The 16943-nt window shown below is 38.3% G+C and overlaps 1 protein-coding gene across 3 annotated transcripts in view; it reads right to left on the bottom strand.

Annotated features, from left to right (window-relative positions):
• Positions 1-16943, bottom strand: part of LOC145996122 (transmembrane protein 198) — a 304521-nt gene that overhangs the window by 201723 nt on the left and 85855 nt on the right. The gene's annotated exons all lie outside the window — the stretch shown is intronic.

The raw sequence follows: 16943 nt of genomic DNA, 5'->3' as shown, positions 1-16943 counted from the left end.
ACGTGAACATATTTTTGTGTTTCATTTAAATAATGTTCTCTGGTTAAATGAACGTGTTAGGTTTAAATGTCTTAGCATAAATACATTACATTTAGCTTAACAGAAGACGAAATTCGGTACTCGGCCAAGAAGGTGTTTGACTTACGTGCGATGAGTCTCGATCTACAAGCGTCTATGGCCACTTTCTCAAGCCTTCGAAGTCGCTTAAAAAACCCCACCAAAATCCAGCAATTTTCGCGTACACTTATTAAAAAAACATAAACCCAGGGAGAAGTATTATCCTGAAATTTGGCACCCTTTTTTCTCGCATGCTTTCACGTTGATCGCTGAGTGAGTGTACTTTCTCCCAATCTTCGCTTTAAGAAAATAAAAGAAAAAAAAAAATATTTTGCCCGACTTTCTCTCTCTCGCCGCCGTAAATCCGAGAGATTGCCGCCGGAAAGAAATTACTCTGGGGCAGTGGCGTACGCAAGAGGGGGGTTACCGGGTTTAAACCCCCCCCCCCTTGAGCTTTTGAAATATTATGGAAAATGCTGTAGAAAAAAATTAAAAATGGCTAATTTATCACAGTCAAAGATCTGCGACAGCAATAATAATAATAATAATTTGAATTATTATTCCCATGCAGCATGAAGAAAAACACAACATTCCAAACACAATCTAAGCGGCCGCAAAGTTCAATTTTGCAATTTTTTTTTTTGCAAAAAGTCGCGCAGTAACTCTCGCGAGAATTGTGAAAATTCCTTGCTTCGTCCTTATTGCAAACGTTCTTCCCGGTACTGATTTCACATCCCCTTGTGAACACTCAAGTGATGCTGAGTCTACATCCACATCATTAAATAATGTTGAAGAAGTCCTTTGTGAATCACCTAGAAGTGATAAATGTGTTGGAATGTCTATAAACTTACTTTTCAACGAAAACATAGACTCAGTGGAATTTAGCAACATGTATTCTCGCGCTTCATCATCATCCTGGGTGAGTTCCATAGGTAAAGGTAATGTAAATTCCCCCGTGCATATAGCACCGTGCCATGAAGGCACACATAGTGGTGTGGTGGGCCCCAAAGATTCTCTATTATTTTGCAGGTGATGTGATCAGCACCATGCTCCGGCAGCCTTCATCCCCCAAGGTTGCTCTCAGGTACCCATTACTATGAGGCTGGGTGCGGAGACAAGGCTGGATAAATTCCAACCAATTCCGGGAATCGAACCCGGATATCCCACGAAGTTGTCAGACTAGACCGGCGCGGCTCCTTGAATGAGTTTCATATTTCGATTATTTCAATAAATTTAATATATTTGCTTGTTTTTATGGATTTTCTTCACACTTAAAATGTCTCACTTATCATATACAAATAACCATTGACTAGACAATTATTTTGAAACAAAAGAAATGTAATTTTGTTATATTTCTTTCATAAATAGCAGCTGCATTAGTAGTAATTAAATTAATTAATTAATTAATTAATTATAAGAATTATTAATTAATTATTATTATTAATAATAATTAATTAAAGGATAATAAAACAATGGTAATGTGAATTTGTAGAAAGTTTTCGAAATAACACCCCCCTTGATGAAATCCTGCGTACGCTACTGCTCTGGGGACATGACTCATCGCACGTAAGACAAACACCATCCCGGTCAAACGCTGTGTTCATCTTCTGACGCAAGCGCTGAATGTTCTCGTGGTTAGATTAAGGTTGTTTTGGGGTGTAAGGGGTGCTCCTTCCACGTAGTGCACCAAATAGTCAACCTCACTTCCACGTAGTACACCCTGGACTGCAGACTAACGATGCTCTGGCGACTGGCCACATGGCCAGTATACTTCTGTGTCGTCCTGTGTTTGTCCTTATTTGTACTGAGCGTCCTTTTTAGCTTCAGCTTTTAACCAAGGTAAGAAAATTTTAGTTTTCAGACACGCTTTTATTTTTGTTATGATAAGGGGCTGGACCCCGTATAGTGTGACGGGTGCAAAATAGCCTCAGTGCTGACGCACCCAAACATTTTTAATTCAAATTCAAAATTAGGAAGGTTGTTAGGTTTGAATCAGCATAAATACAACAAGGAAAGCATTTAACCTGACGTCAGAAGACAAAATACGGAACTTGACAGAGAAGGTGTTACACTTACGTGCGATAAGTGAAAGCCTTACTCCGGGCGCAATTCAACCGCCACATATCCAGCACATGACCTATCGCAATGCTTTCAGGTGTGCAGCCATTTGTAGCTTTTCTCCAGGCCTCTGCTAAGTGCTACGCCACAGAAACAACGTATTTTCACAAAGATGTGTGATTTACCAGATGGCTGGCAAAGAAGAATCTAACAGAAGTATTCAAAAATTTCAACTATTGTTGAACCTTCCCACACGTCAATCTCCTCTCTGCCACACGGCGTTCACCAGCAAATATTCCATAATTCATTAATTAATATTCAGTTTCAAAGGTTAGATATTGATTAACGCATCAAGTTTAAAAACTTAATAAGCTATTTAAGAGAAACTGTTCGGTTCGAGCCATCAACATTTAAAAAACTAATTTTCCCGGGCCGGATTGATTGATTGAGTTGGTGTCTTAAGTCCACTTTATGAACAGTAAGGCTAATTGAGACTGGACATACAGTTTAAAGTGGGATCCGAATCACCGTGTGTCTTCATTGGGTATCAAACCCGGGACCCTTTGATTGCAAGGCAACGATGCTACCACTGCGTCATCGGGGAGGCCTCACGAAGGTTGAGAACCACTGCAACAGATTTCAGTAATGCATTTTCTTATTTTCTTCCGATTTTCCCTAGTTTATTCTGTACAGTGAGATTATTTTCTTTAATAATTCGAAGCAGTCTAGGTCCTGCCCACCTCGAATTATCAGGTATTGATGGAAATACAATTCTGACAAGCCCGTCCGCAAGATTTTGTCGGAGGGGATAAATATTTAGATTTATATATTGCCCTTAAGTCGTGGAAATATATACAGGGTGATCCGTTGAGATGTCAGAAAAGTAAACCTTTATACACAAGAGGTTAACGTACGTATCTCCGAGCAGCTTGTTGTGGTATAAGCAGAAAGGATGCAAGTTTCGAGTGAGTGGAGGTTTACCGACTTCAGCCAGACGGCGGCGCTAATGTGCATGGTAACAAAGGTGGTTGTCACATCACAACAGCGCACACAGTATGTCGTATGGTATGCGAAATTTGCGAGTGTTACATGCATGCTACGCAGCTGAAGACTGTAAACCTCCACTCACTCGAAACTTGCATCCGAACTGCTCACAGATATCTACATTAACCTCTTGTAGATAACTGTTTATTTTTCTGACATCTCAAACGGATCACCCTGTATTTTACTTTTATTATTGTGATTATTATTTTACAGATAAAATTGACATTGGCTTGAAAATACTTTGGCGTGCTGACAAGTTCAGACTTGAGTCCACCATTTAAATAGAAACAGGATTCGCCTTGCTTCCTTTCCATAACATATATAATTTTGTTGATGAACAGATTCCAACTGTACAGTTGGTAGAAAATGTTCTCTCGCTATTTTGTTGGACATGGCAGTTAATTGCTGTGACGTACAGCCTAAAAATTACAGAAAATAATATTATTGGTAATAAAACAGTGCAACAATTTCACCACTCGAATTACATGAACTTTTCCCAGATATCTCAGGGGAGCAAGAGCCTCCCGCCCCCTCGTGGGCGCCGTTGATTTCTGATCTGGCAACTGCTTGCCTTGGATGAATGCCCTCATGAGTAGACCTCGGATTTTCAGATTCTAAAACGTGTGCTTTCAGGTTCCTAAAATAGGTTCTAAAAATTCTAAAATAGGTTCTAAAGATCCTAAAATAGGTCCTAAAAATCCTAAAATAGGTTCTAAAGATCCTAAAATAGGTCCTAAAAATCCTAAAATAGGTTCTAAAGATCCTAAAATAGGTCCTAAAGATCCTAAAATAGGTTCTAAAGATCCTAAAATAGGTCCTAAAGATCCTAAAATAGGTTCTAAAAATCCTAAAATAGGTTCTAAAAATCCTAAAATAGGTTCTAAAGATCCTAAAATAGGTCCTAAAAATCCTAAAATAGGTTCTAAAAATCCTAAAATAGGTTCTAAAGATCCTAAAATAGATCCTAAAGATCCTAAAATAGGTTCTAAAGATACTAAAATAGGTCCTAAAAATCCTAAAATAGGTTCTAAAAATTCTAAAATAGGTTCTAAAAATTCTAAAATAGGTTCTAAAGATCCTAAAATAGGTCCTAAAAATCCTAAAATAGGTTCTAAAAAATCCTAAAATAGGTTCTAAAGATCCTAAAATAGGTCCTAAAAATCCTAAAATAGGTTCTAAAGATCCTAAAATAGGTCCTAAAGATCCTAAAATAGGTTCTAAAAATCCTAAAATAGGTTCTAAAAATCCTAAAATAGGTTCTAAAGATCCTAAAATAGGTTCTAAAGATCCTAAAATAGGTTCTAAAGATCCTAAAATAGGTTCTAAAAATCCTAAAATAGGTTCTAAAAATCCTAAAATAGGTTCTAAAGATCCTAAAATAGATCCTAAAAATCCTAAAATAGGTTCTAAAGATACTAAAATAGGTCCTAAAAATCCTAAAATAGGTTCTAAAAATTCTAAAATAGGTTCTAAAAATTCTAAAATAGGTTCTAAAGATCCTAAAATAGGTTCTAAAGATCCTAAAATAGGTTCTAAAGATCCTAAAATAGGTCCTAAAGATCCTAAAATAGGTCCTAAAAATCACAATTTAGGCTCGAAAAGTCCTGAAGTAGGTTAAAAAAAACTTAAAATAGTTAAAAATTCCTGAAAAATGCTGATTAGATATCGTCACCGGCAATGAAAATGGGACACCTATATCCTGAAATACGCACTATCTTGCATAACGTTGTGTGTTGCCTAACCATACGGGGATGGCAGAACTTACTATTGGAAATTTGCTATTAAAATCCACTCTTCGTCGTATAATTAGGCAAAAATCTTTTTTCATGTTATCCACAGCCAAACTCCGAGATTTTGTCTGCGAGGACATTCTTATATGCTGAAAATAATATTTCAACAAAAACCGTCAGTGGTGCAAACTTCAATGCTGAAGGCGTGAATGCCACAAAGCACCGAAGGGACGCGAAAGTGAGCAAGACCACACAAATCAGACCACTTTGGATTGTACAGGTAACAGTGGCACCAGACATTTTGCTTTGTTTAGAAATCACCATGAACTTGGAGGAAGGGATATCGATCGAGTGTACGTTTCAAACATTTTCTTCATTGAATCTTTTCGTGACCAAACGCAGCAAATGCCTCTGTGTGATATAAAAATCCTGTAAAAAAAAAACGTTAAAAAGTCTCAATTTAGGCGCATAAGCATAAGATAAGTTCTTACAAGCAAGGTAGGTTTTTTAGGCACTATAAAACTTCATCAGTTGTTGCGTTTTTTTAACGAAACGCTGACATAACTTATTATTTCTTACATACATACCTGTAAAGGAAAATTTGGTTAAAAACCTAAAACCGAGGTCTACTCATGAGCCAGTCGTTACGTAGGAATCCTAATACACATTTGGCGACGGTACTCTTGAATAAGAGAATGTCGCCATACTGTCTGAAAGTTCTTAAGCGACATCATACGAAACAGGAGTATATGGAAACAAAATTATGTCTACATGAGCAAGGTATTCGCAAACAAACAACTTTAAAATGTGTACGTAAAAGCAGACAACGTAATTGAGTTTTCTCTAGAGCAGGCGGCCATTATTATCCTTGCTACCTCAGCACCATCTATTGACTTCCAGGTAAAACAAGCAACCTGTAATTATACGGTGAGTCAGCAACCCACAACGTTAATCACACACCACAGTTAGCTTTATCTGTGTACAGTGCAAGGCAAAAATAAGACAGCAGCGGTAGAGACATGGAAAAGAGTGTACTATCAAGCGTAATAATTATGCAAAGAAAATACATACGGGCGATAGTTTGTGAAACAACAAGGGAATAACCAGTACCTTTTTCCAACAAGGCCTGATCGTAAGATTGTTTACATGTAACGTCATCAATGGTAGGCCGTGGACCGCAATGCCATATCAGTATCATAACACGCTAGAACGTTTTGTAATTGTTATATTTTATCAATACGGATACAGCGTGCAAACTATGTAAATTTTTCTGTGTACTCAACACACATTCTCGACTTTGTTTTAATCCTCTTTCATTTTCTTTTTTCTTGCATTTAGTATTTCGAAATGAGATTGACAATGACACCGACAGTAATTTTTTTCCTTCAAAATTTTCCATTTCTGGGGTTGTATGCAAGGTCGTTTTTAGGAGAATGCCCTCTGTACATTCTCATATATGATTGTGTTTGTCAGGGGACCCACTATTCTATTGGTTACCGTGGCTCGAAATTTGTTGTGGGTGGGTCGCTGATATCCAGAAATGACTGTGAGTGTACAAGAACGATGGAGGAGACATCTCGATTATCGAATACCCCATATATCGAAACCTATCTCATATGCAGTGTTGCCACCTCTGGCAAAGCGCAACACTACTTCCAAGCAGTACGCGAAAGGCTGCTTCTGATTGGCTCTAATCTAACTTTTAATTGTGATTGGCTGACATCTTGATCCTCAAAATGGCGCTCACGGGAGAATCGGGACACGGTCGTCGCTATTGGTACTGGGCAGCTGCCCAATAGAGACGGCAGATAGTCAATTTATGTTCATTACATTTTTGAAACAAATGTACAGAACATCCGGGCGGGATCGAGTTCATTAGCAAGACTATCAGCACTGTATTAGAACGACGAAAGAACAACGCATAAGATAGAGACATCTGTTGGGCTGCTGCTGAACTACTACACAGCTATTACATACGATGCTCTCCAGGTCGGTTGAGGTGTCTTGTTCTTCGCAGTCTTAACGGGACAGTCCCGTTTCAGAGGCGTATCCTGGTCGTCCCGACGATGTTATTAAAACACTATTTGTCCCGTTTTATAAAAGTATCTTGACATGGGCGTATATATAGTTCACGTAAGAAAGGGGAGTTCAACTTTTGGTATGATTAGGGTTGCTTTATTTCATAAGTGAAAATCCAGGGCACTGCTGAGAGAAAGCATTTTGGAAAGTGAGGGGGGGGATGCTGGACCCGACAAAGTTGTGTGTATGTAGTCACGAAGTCACGCTACTTAGTATTGATACTTTTCTGTCCATCTTGTGTCAAACAACTTGAGAATGTTACGATATTTACCTGGTTTTCTTGCACTGCGCTTTAAGAAACCAAATTCCTTCAAGACTATTCGAGAAAAATAATTTTAACTGATTTAACAGTTTCAATGCAGTTTCTTATCGCAGAAATTCCGAAACTTTCAGGAAATTGTAGACATTTGGTATACAGCCCCATCTAGTGTGTGGAATTGCGGAATTTCCTTCCCATCCACATTTCGTCCTATACGACTCGAATTTAGGAAACTAAACTAAGTCCGAATATTTTTTTTTATGAACAAGCGGATAGAACAGGTAAAGTCCAGGCGTTTGCTTCGTTAACGTCGAAGAACTAAAGAAAGCCGCCGCCACAAACGTGGGTGGGGATAAATAGCGGGCGAGTTGTTTTCGTCCAATCACACTCAGCCTTCAGCCAATGGGGGCAGCTGTCATTCTGCTCGTCTACTCCACGTGGAGTCTCAGTCACATGACTGCGGATACGCTGTTGCCGTACTTTGCAACTTCAATGTGGAGACCGTGGGAAGGTGCTTATGCGCGTAGGGACAATGTGGCGTAAAGTAGATGTGTGGCAACACTGTGCGTTGAATGTGATTGTTGCAGCTGGCGGGCGCGCTCCGTGGGCTTCAAAGCCAGCCGGTCGATAACGTAGCTAGCGCGTCGACTATAATCTGGTAATTTTACTGAACCAAAAGTGGGGGTTGGACTCGTTGAACATCCCCCCCTTAAATACACCCATGCCTCTTGACGACGGGAGATATTTCATTTATTGTTTATGATGCATCACTTATGTGATCCATACTATAATAAATAATATTATTAATAATATGGGTAAACTCATCTCTTTGGGATGTCCCTTTTTTGGGTAAAAAATATTATGGTCACCCTAGGTATGTCCTGATTCGAACGCCAGTTCGGTGTCTGACATAGCTCGAGATGAAGCCCATCGGACGCGTATCTGATTTTGAACCAGCACCTGTTTTTCTCAAAAGCACTGCTGTCACTTTCACATGCAGTGTTTAGGCATCCATTCATTCACTGAGACGTTATACTCCCAAGGTATCCACTATGTATGAAAGAAGCATGGTTGTTAAAAGTCCTGGATCGTATTTAAATTGAACCGGAAAAACTGTTTCTGAACCGAATTTAAATTCAATCTGAAAAAAAGGCCCCTGGACCGTATTTAAATTGATCTGGTAAAAAGGTTAATGGACCGAATTGAAATACTTTACGGATAAAAAAGGTTCCTTACGGTCCAGAACCCATTTATTCTTACTGATTTTCTCTCCTGGACCGGAAATGAATGTACGTATTTAAAATTCCTGGGCCTTTAACAATCCTGTAAAAAAGCCACACCTTTTGGAAGATAGAAAAATAAACAATGAAGAAAACTCAGCCATGTATAATTGGGCTACAAAAATAAAATAAAATAGCACAATACATTAACACAACCAAGCAAAGACAGCCGCAACCTCACGTTAAGAAGCCTCTAAAGAAACTGAGTTGGCAACATCGCATTTACTCCACGTGGACTTGACAAATGCTGTCAGTTCCTAAAATGGATGCTATTGGTGGGAAAGGAAGAGGGGAGGATATCCTGGGCTCCACGTAGACTTTCCTTGAAGTAAAGTGGCGTTCGAATCAGGACTTGAACTTTACACGACAACCTAACTGCCGAACGTATAATGAGAGACGAATCATTAAGCAAGAAAGCAACGAAGCCGCCTTTGTCGGCCGCACGCAAGAAGGGAAACAGAGAAAACGAGAAAAGATAGGGAAAGCCATTGTAAGATTTTTATCGCAGATAGAACGTTAACAGTATGTGATTATCTTCCCATTAGTCGCAATGCTTCGAGTCATTCCATACGTGAATGAATGCAGCTTTCGCACGCCAATATAAGAAATCGTGTACGTACACTAATTGCAGCATGCAAAAACTTTAGCTTCAATTTAACTCTACTGCCTGCAGTATGGTGCTAAATATACGTCACAGATACAATAAAATGCTTACAATTAACGTTTATCTTAACAACAGAAAGAAAAACGAGTGGGTTGATACTTAGAATTCAATATCATGCAAAGGTTTTCTTCAAAATCGCTGCCAGCACCTGCACTGCGCAGTCAACCAATCGCTCGACATTTCAGACCGAAGTGACGAACCACACGTACCACTTGGAATAGAACCCTCAGAAATAAATGCAATATTTCACACCGCATCGTGTCTCCTCGGTCTGATCTTCGCGCATGCGCAGTGAACGTTTTCTTCACAGACTGGAGGAGATACGCGTCGCTTGTAACGCCTAGAAAATGCCTCCTCGAGCTACCGACAGGTGGCAGGTCGCACTCGACAGTTTGGTGCTCCATGAGGCTTGTACTATATATTCTGAGACTCCAAAAGAAAACGAGAATAAGTTATATGTTAATAAAATGGAGACGAGAATAAGAACGACACACACCTCACGCACGAGATATGACTACTAGACTAGGTTCAAACAAGTCTCTCACGGTAACATTTACAAAATTCTACCATACCATCTGCCTGTTAATTAACTACTATACGCATGGCCAGATATTCCAATAAAAAGCTTTTAGGAAAAACGTATTTTGCTTTTAATGATTATGTATCGCTGTTGCATGCACCATAACTATTTTCAAAAACTGAGCCATTAAAATTACATTACTTAGGTTAAGTATGCAAAAGTCACTTATGGTAATTTTTTATACGATAGTGGGATGGAAGCGAAAATTGACGATTTTGGACAGTCATTTGTTCAGACAAGTTTTTAGTGTGTAGGTAGTGTTCGAAAAGAAAAAGATGGCGAGATGGTTCGCTACCTTTATATTTCAATTTCTTTAGTGCCATAGTTAGACTAAGAACACTTCACTAGACAAAATATTTTGATTACCAAATCAGTAGCAGCAAATTTGCAATATTATGGCTGTGTTTGTGAAACATCTAGCATAATTTCCGCAAACATTTCGGGTACCAATATTATTTGCACATGGAATGCAATGAGACTTGATCAAAACTGTGAAACACGTTAGAATTATTAAAAAAGTGACTCATTAAACACCCTGTAGCGTGTAATGGGACCTTGTTTCAGCAGAAAATTAAGTGGGTCCTCGCCATGTTGTGTAATATGGTTCCGAGAATAGCCGCCAGGGCGAGAATTTATGAACTTCCGGTTGTCATCACTGAACATGTAATTCTCTTCTGGGTATTCTTTTTTTTTTAATAAAGGCTAAGAAATGCAATAAGGGAAAGCGGAAATGTCACGTTGGGTAAATGGAGGTCTTTTAAGGGACGCAATCAAGCCTTTATTAAATAGTGGAAGTTGGAGGGGGGGACAATGTGATAAATATACTGGCGCTTCCTTCATAGATATAATTTCCCACGTTATTTGTGACATTTTAAGGTTCCGCCAGACCTTGGGCTTATCTCAACAATGAATTCTAAAGTAACTAGGTCAGAAAACAAGCACTTGAAATATGTACGTTACGATTCATTATCTTCAGAGAAGATAATATCATAGGGAAGATATGGATTACGAGTATTAAAAGATTAAAAGTTATCATGGCTGTCCGGAAGGGGGCTTGAAAATGAATGTCAGCCTATTTCACCTTTATAATTTCATTTGTTTCAATCTCATAAGAGATTGGTTATTACAAACAAGACTAGCCTAGTCCGATTATTTTCTGAACATCTCCCTGCCCACTGGCGAGCCTACCACGAATGTAGAGAGATGCGATAGGTGCTGTGTGCAGATGACGTCAGCGGCTCACTGCTTATTTGGTTGATTTGGGAGTTGCGACTCGCTTTCAGGCTGAAAGTGCAAACAGCCAGGAACGTGATAACTATAATATAACTGCTCTATGGGCAGGGGCAGTATCGTGCTGATAGAGAAAACGATACGCACTCGACCGAAAACAACCTATGAACTATTCACGAGGCTACAGGACGAATTAAAAATATTCCACTAGCAATATACCAGGACTTAGTGGAAAGCTGCCCCGAAGAGTAAATGCTGTAATAATAGCGAAGGGAGGACCGGCCTCTTATTAGTTACCTGGCTGGTGTCTTTGGAATGAAAAGCACTGGGTGTCTGACGACTTTTGGCTATGTAGTGTTGTTTCTTTGTTACATTTACCGTTAACAATACTAACTAACTAACTAACTCTCTAGCCTTCTTAAACCCGAAGGTTCATGGCTGCAGCAACACAGGCCTTCCATCTGTCCCTATCTTGTGCAAGATCTATATACTCTTTTCCATCCCTACCGATTTCCCTTAGGTCCATCTCGACGTTGTCCCTCCATCTTCGTCTTGGCCTTCCTACTGGTCTCTTACCATCAGGTTTCCCAACAAGAATCCTGTAAACTCCTCTTTCCTCTCCCATTCGTGCCACATGGCCTGCCCACCTAAGTCTTCTTGATTTAATTATTCTAATAATGTCTGGACATGAATACAAATTATGTAGTTCTAAATTATGTAACCTTCTCCACTCACCTGTCTCCTCATCCCTTTTAGGTCCAAATATTTTCCTAAGGATCCTATTTTCAAATACTCTCAATTCATGTTCCTCTTTCAATGTAAGGGACCAAGTTTCACACCCATATAATACTACAGGCAAAATTACTGTTTTGTATATTTTAACTTTTAGTTTCTTAGATATTAAACGAGAAGACAAAAGTTTATGAAGAGAGAAGTAACATGCATTTCCTGAATTAAGCCTACTTTTTATTTCCTCTTTAATATAATTTTCATTTGTTAATATTACTCCTAAGTATTTGAATTTGGAAACGGTTTCAAACGAGTTGTTACCAATAATTAGATTTTGATTATTATCTAACACTTGGTTTCGGCCTGTAAGCATATATTTAGTTTTCTCTTTGTTAACTTCCAAACCTACAGATGGGGGACAAAATAATACGAACACCTGGGAATGTAGAGAAAATCTTTATTAATAGGGGGTTGGACCACCCTGTGACTGAAGTACACTTTGTATGCGACGTGGGATGGACGCATAGAGGTCATGCACAATGTTTAAGGGAATATGGAGCCATTCTTCCTCCAGAGCAGTCTCCAATTCCGAAAGTGTGGCTGGAGGCGGACTTCGAGCACGAAGTTTGGACTCCAAATATCCCCACATATGTTCTATAATGTTCAGGTCAGGAGACTGTGGGGGCCATTCAAGATGTCCTACTTCATCGTCATGTTCTTCAAACCATGTTTGGACAGACCCAGCAGTGTGGATAGGAGCGTTGTCATCTTGAAAAAGTGGTCGGTCCCCAGGAAATAAAGTCTGGACAAAAGGACGGAGATGATCCCCCAGAATGCTGCGATAGTGACTGGCATTGATCTTCCCATGCAGAAAAACAAGTGGTCCCACACCATACCAAGATATCGCGCCCCATACCATAATGGACCCACCTCCATGCTTCACAGTCGGCAAGAGGCAGTCAGGATGAAATGCATCTCGAGGCATTCTCCACGCATAAACGCGCCCCGTGGTCTGAAATAACGTGAATGTTGATTCATCAGACCAGATGACTTGTTACCACTGCTGTGGGGACCAACTTCTGTGAGCTCTGCACCATTGGCGTCGCTTGACAGCATTACGTGATATCACCAATGGCTTACGAATTGCCACTCGGCCATGAATGTTTGCAGCATGGAGTTCCCTTTTGACAGTTTTGGTTGAAATGGGGTCCTGGAGATGCCTGTTCATTTCAGATGTTATCTCGGATAACGATTGCTTGTGCTTTCGGGCCACTATGCACTTCAACACCCTCCTATCCCGAGCAGCAAGCTTTGTCTTTCGTCCACTGTTGTGCTTTGAAGGCGCCATCTTACCTTGTGTTGTGTACGCTGTCATAACGGCTGATACTGTGCTCCTTGCACACCCAACAAGCTTTGAGGTTTCAGTCACCGTGGCTCCAGCTGAACATGCTCCAACAATCATGCCTCTTTGGAACTCGGTCAGGTCTGACATTGCAGTGTCTCTTGAGAGCGTATGATAGACGAATGCACCACCAATGACTGCTGTTGGCAAACTAATACCTTCCCCTTCACAGCCACTAGGTGGCAGACTTCAGTGCCAGGTGGTGCTGCTGTACTGCCGGTGTGAAATGTGGCATACTTTTTCACAGGTGTTCGTATTATTTTGTCCCCCATCTGTATCTCTTTAGCAGTTTTGAAAAATATTTTAGCATTATTCTTAATTGTATTCACATCATCCCCCAGTAAGTCTACATCATCTGCATATGCTAACAACTGAGTCACACCATTTAATTTTAGTCCTTCTTTAGTTTCGTTTACCTTCCTAACAGCATATTCTAAGGCAAAATTAAAGAGCAATGGAGATAATGCATCTCCTTGTTTTAACCCATCATGAATTGTAAATTTGTCAGACATATTAATACCCACACGAATTTTACTTTCTGTTTCACTGGTGCATACTTTTATCATACTAACAAGCTTCTTAGGTATTCCAAAGTCTACTAATATATTATATAATTTATCTCTTTTGACCGAATCATATGCTTTTTTGAAATCAACGAATAGCTGATGGACATTTTGATTATATTCCCACTTTTTTTCAAGTGTCTGTCTGATGTGAAAAATTTGATCTGTAGTTGATCTGTTGCGTTTAAATCCACATTGATAATCACCTATAATTTCATTAGCATATGGGGTTAGTCTTGTTAAAAGAATGTTAGATAATATTTTATATGTTGTTGAGAGTAGAGAAATTCCACGGTAATTATTGCAGTTCATTTTATCACCTTTTTTAAACACAGGAACAATTATGGATTCTTTCCACTGTTGAGGGATTTCTTCTTTATTCCATATTAAACAAATTAATTTATGAATTTGACATATTAATGAATTTCCACCATATTTAATTAACTCAGCTGGTATTAAATCAATGCCAGGTGCTTTGTTATTCTTTAGCCTTTTAATAGCATCTTTAACTTCAGTCAAGTTAGGTTCTGGAACTAAAGGTTCTGCTGTGTGGACTTCATTTACTTCTGATTTATCTCCTACATGGACATTTAAAAGGTCATTAAAGTAGTTCTTCCATCTATTTAGAATATCGCTTGGGTCAGCTAGAAAATCACCGTCTTTATCTTTTATCAAGTTTACTTTAGGTTGCCACCCCTTTCTAAACTCATTTACACCTTTATATAAATCTGATATTTTTATTTTTGCTGTTTGTTTCAATTTCGTTAATTTTGCTTTTCAAGTAATCTCGTTTTTTACTTCTAAACGTGCGGTTAACTTCTCGCTTTATTCTATTATAATTGTTTAGATTTGTATCATCAGAGTTATTTAACCACCTAAGTCTAGCCTGATTTCTTATTTCTATTAGATTATGACATTCATTATCAAACCATGGCTTACTTTTTCTCGGTTTATGGTATCCTATACTTTCTTTAGCTGCTGATTCTATTGCATTACGGATGTGCTCCCAATTCTTATTTACGTCTGTTTCATTTATATTTTCATCATCATTTAAATCCTGCAAAACATCAAATCTATTTGACAGTTTAATTTGGTAATCTTTCTTAATTCTTTCATCAGTAAACTTTCCTGTATCAAATTTTAGAACTTTTAGATTTTGTTGCTTATGATTTATCACTGAGAGTCTTTCTCTTAATTTAGCAATTACTAAATAATGGTCACTGGCACAGTCAGCACCTCTATGTGTACGAACGTCAATTATACTAGTATGCCTTCTCTTATCAATGAGAATATGATCTATCTGATTATGAGTTTTACCATCTGGAGAAGACCAGGTATATTTATGGATATCTTTATGTTTAAAAGTGGTACTTTTCACAATTAAATTCTTTGAGGTTGCAAAAGTAATCAATCTTATACCATTATCATTACTTAATTCATGAAGACTTTCTTTACCAATTGTGGGTTTAAATGTCTCTTCTTTGCCAATCTGTGCATTACAGTCACCTAACAGAATTTTCATATCATACTGAGAAAATTTATCAAAGACCTGTTCTAACTCTGTATAAAAATCATCTTTAGTATTATCATCTTTATCTTCCGTTGGTGCATGTATGTTTATTAAAATAATTTTACACCACCTACCCTGTAAAACTGCATATGATATCCTATCATTAATAAATTCTACTGTTTTAAGAGCCGAGATAATTCTATTATTTAAGAAAAAGCCTGTTCCAAAATTATGATTTTCATTACCACCATAGAAAAAAAGTATAATTTTTAGTTTTACAATTCCCTTCTCCTGGCCACCTAACTTCCTGGACAGCTACTACATCTAATTTATACCTAACTATCTCATTAACTGTACACTGAAATGCCCCAGGCCGGTAAAGGCTCAGAACATTCCAGGTGCCTAATTTAATATCCTTATTCCTAACGTAGATCTTATCCTTAGTCCAGGGACCTCCCAAAGTAGTCCCCACCCGGAGATCCGAACGGGGGACTATTTTACCTCCGGAATATTTTACCTTGGGAACATCGTTAACAATACTACCATAAAAAAATCATTAAGGCTTATTTTCATCAATACCGGTATTTCAATAACATTTCAACATTGAAATGAGCAAATACTCCTTTCTATATTATACTAATGCAGTGGTATGTTTATACATATATGTATACTCTGATTGAAGGCGCACCTATATTTTCAACATCCAAAACCCGAAGATCTGTAAGCTTACATTCTTGCCTTCTGCTGTTGTAGCTTGTAACGAACTACAACTAATGCTTTCTCATGGCGCCAAGAAGCATATACGTTACCAGACAAAGTGTTGTCTCTGTAGGTTATTGATAACACAATCTTCAAAGTTCAGAGTTCACGAGATAACACGATCAATGACCTTATAAAGTTCAAAGTTCCAAAACTTAGATCATTAGTTAAAGCACACAATCACGATACAATAGCAATTTCCTTGCCTCGAAGTACTTGTTTACTGAATTTCACACATTACATTGGCACAGCTACTGTAAGCCAACATGAACTTCATAGAGATTAGACATTTATTTCTTAAGGTTAGCTGATACTTGAAGCCACTCCTCAAACATTGGCGTCGCTAAAAAGTCATAATTGAGTAACAATTGCTATTGTTTGTCTTATTCAGTCCAATCCTTCTACTCCTTACATCATATGAGCAAATAATATCTAGTACAAGTATTTAAGTATTTCGTCACGGAATTTGTTGTGTGGCCTGTCACAGAAAAAATGAAATTTGGAAAAATTGTTTTATGTTTGAACAATGTTTGGACTGATATTGCACTGTGCGCTCAAATTTTGGAGCTGACTTAATATATGTGGTTATTCTGTTGAAACTAACATGACATCAATGTATTTAAAAACAAGAACTTTATGTTTAGTGGAGTAAAATCAATTCTTGCAGCTGCCACTAATAAATGAAATCTGAACCACACTGATTACAGGAGGTGGAAAACAGTTAAAATGTCTGTAGAATCTGAAAATAAGACCTTTAGTGCATCTATACGGCACACTGTAGCTGCTTAGAACACATGGTAAGTAAAAGTACTTAAGTGCTTGTGTCTATGGACGATATCTTGAACTTCTTTTGTTGAAAGTTTCTGCTGACATCTATGAGACATTTCTACATTACAACTATACCTAAGAATCGATAAACTAATTCATATAGATACAACTGAACTGCACCGAGTGTCAAAAAGTGCAGCTAAATAGACAGGGCTATCTTTTTATAAGGAT

The sequence above is a fragment of the Lepisma saccharinum genome, chromosome 12 (assembly GCF_977018435.1).
Source record: "Lepisma saccharinum chromosome 12, izLepSacc3.1, whole genome shotgun sequence".
NCBI lineage: Eukaryota > Metazoa > Arthropoda > Insecta > Zygentoma > Lepismatidae > Lepisma > Lepisma saccharinum.
This window is presented reverse-complemented; position numbering and strand designations above follow the sequence as displayed.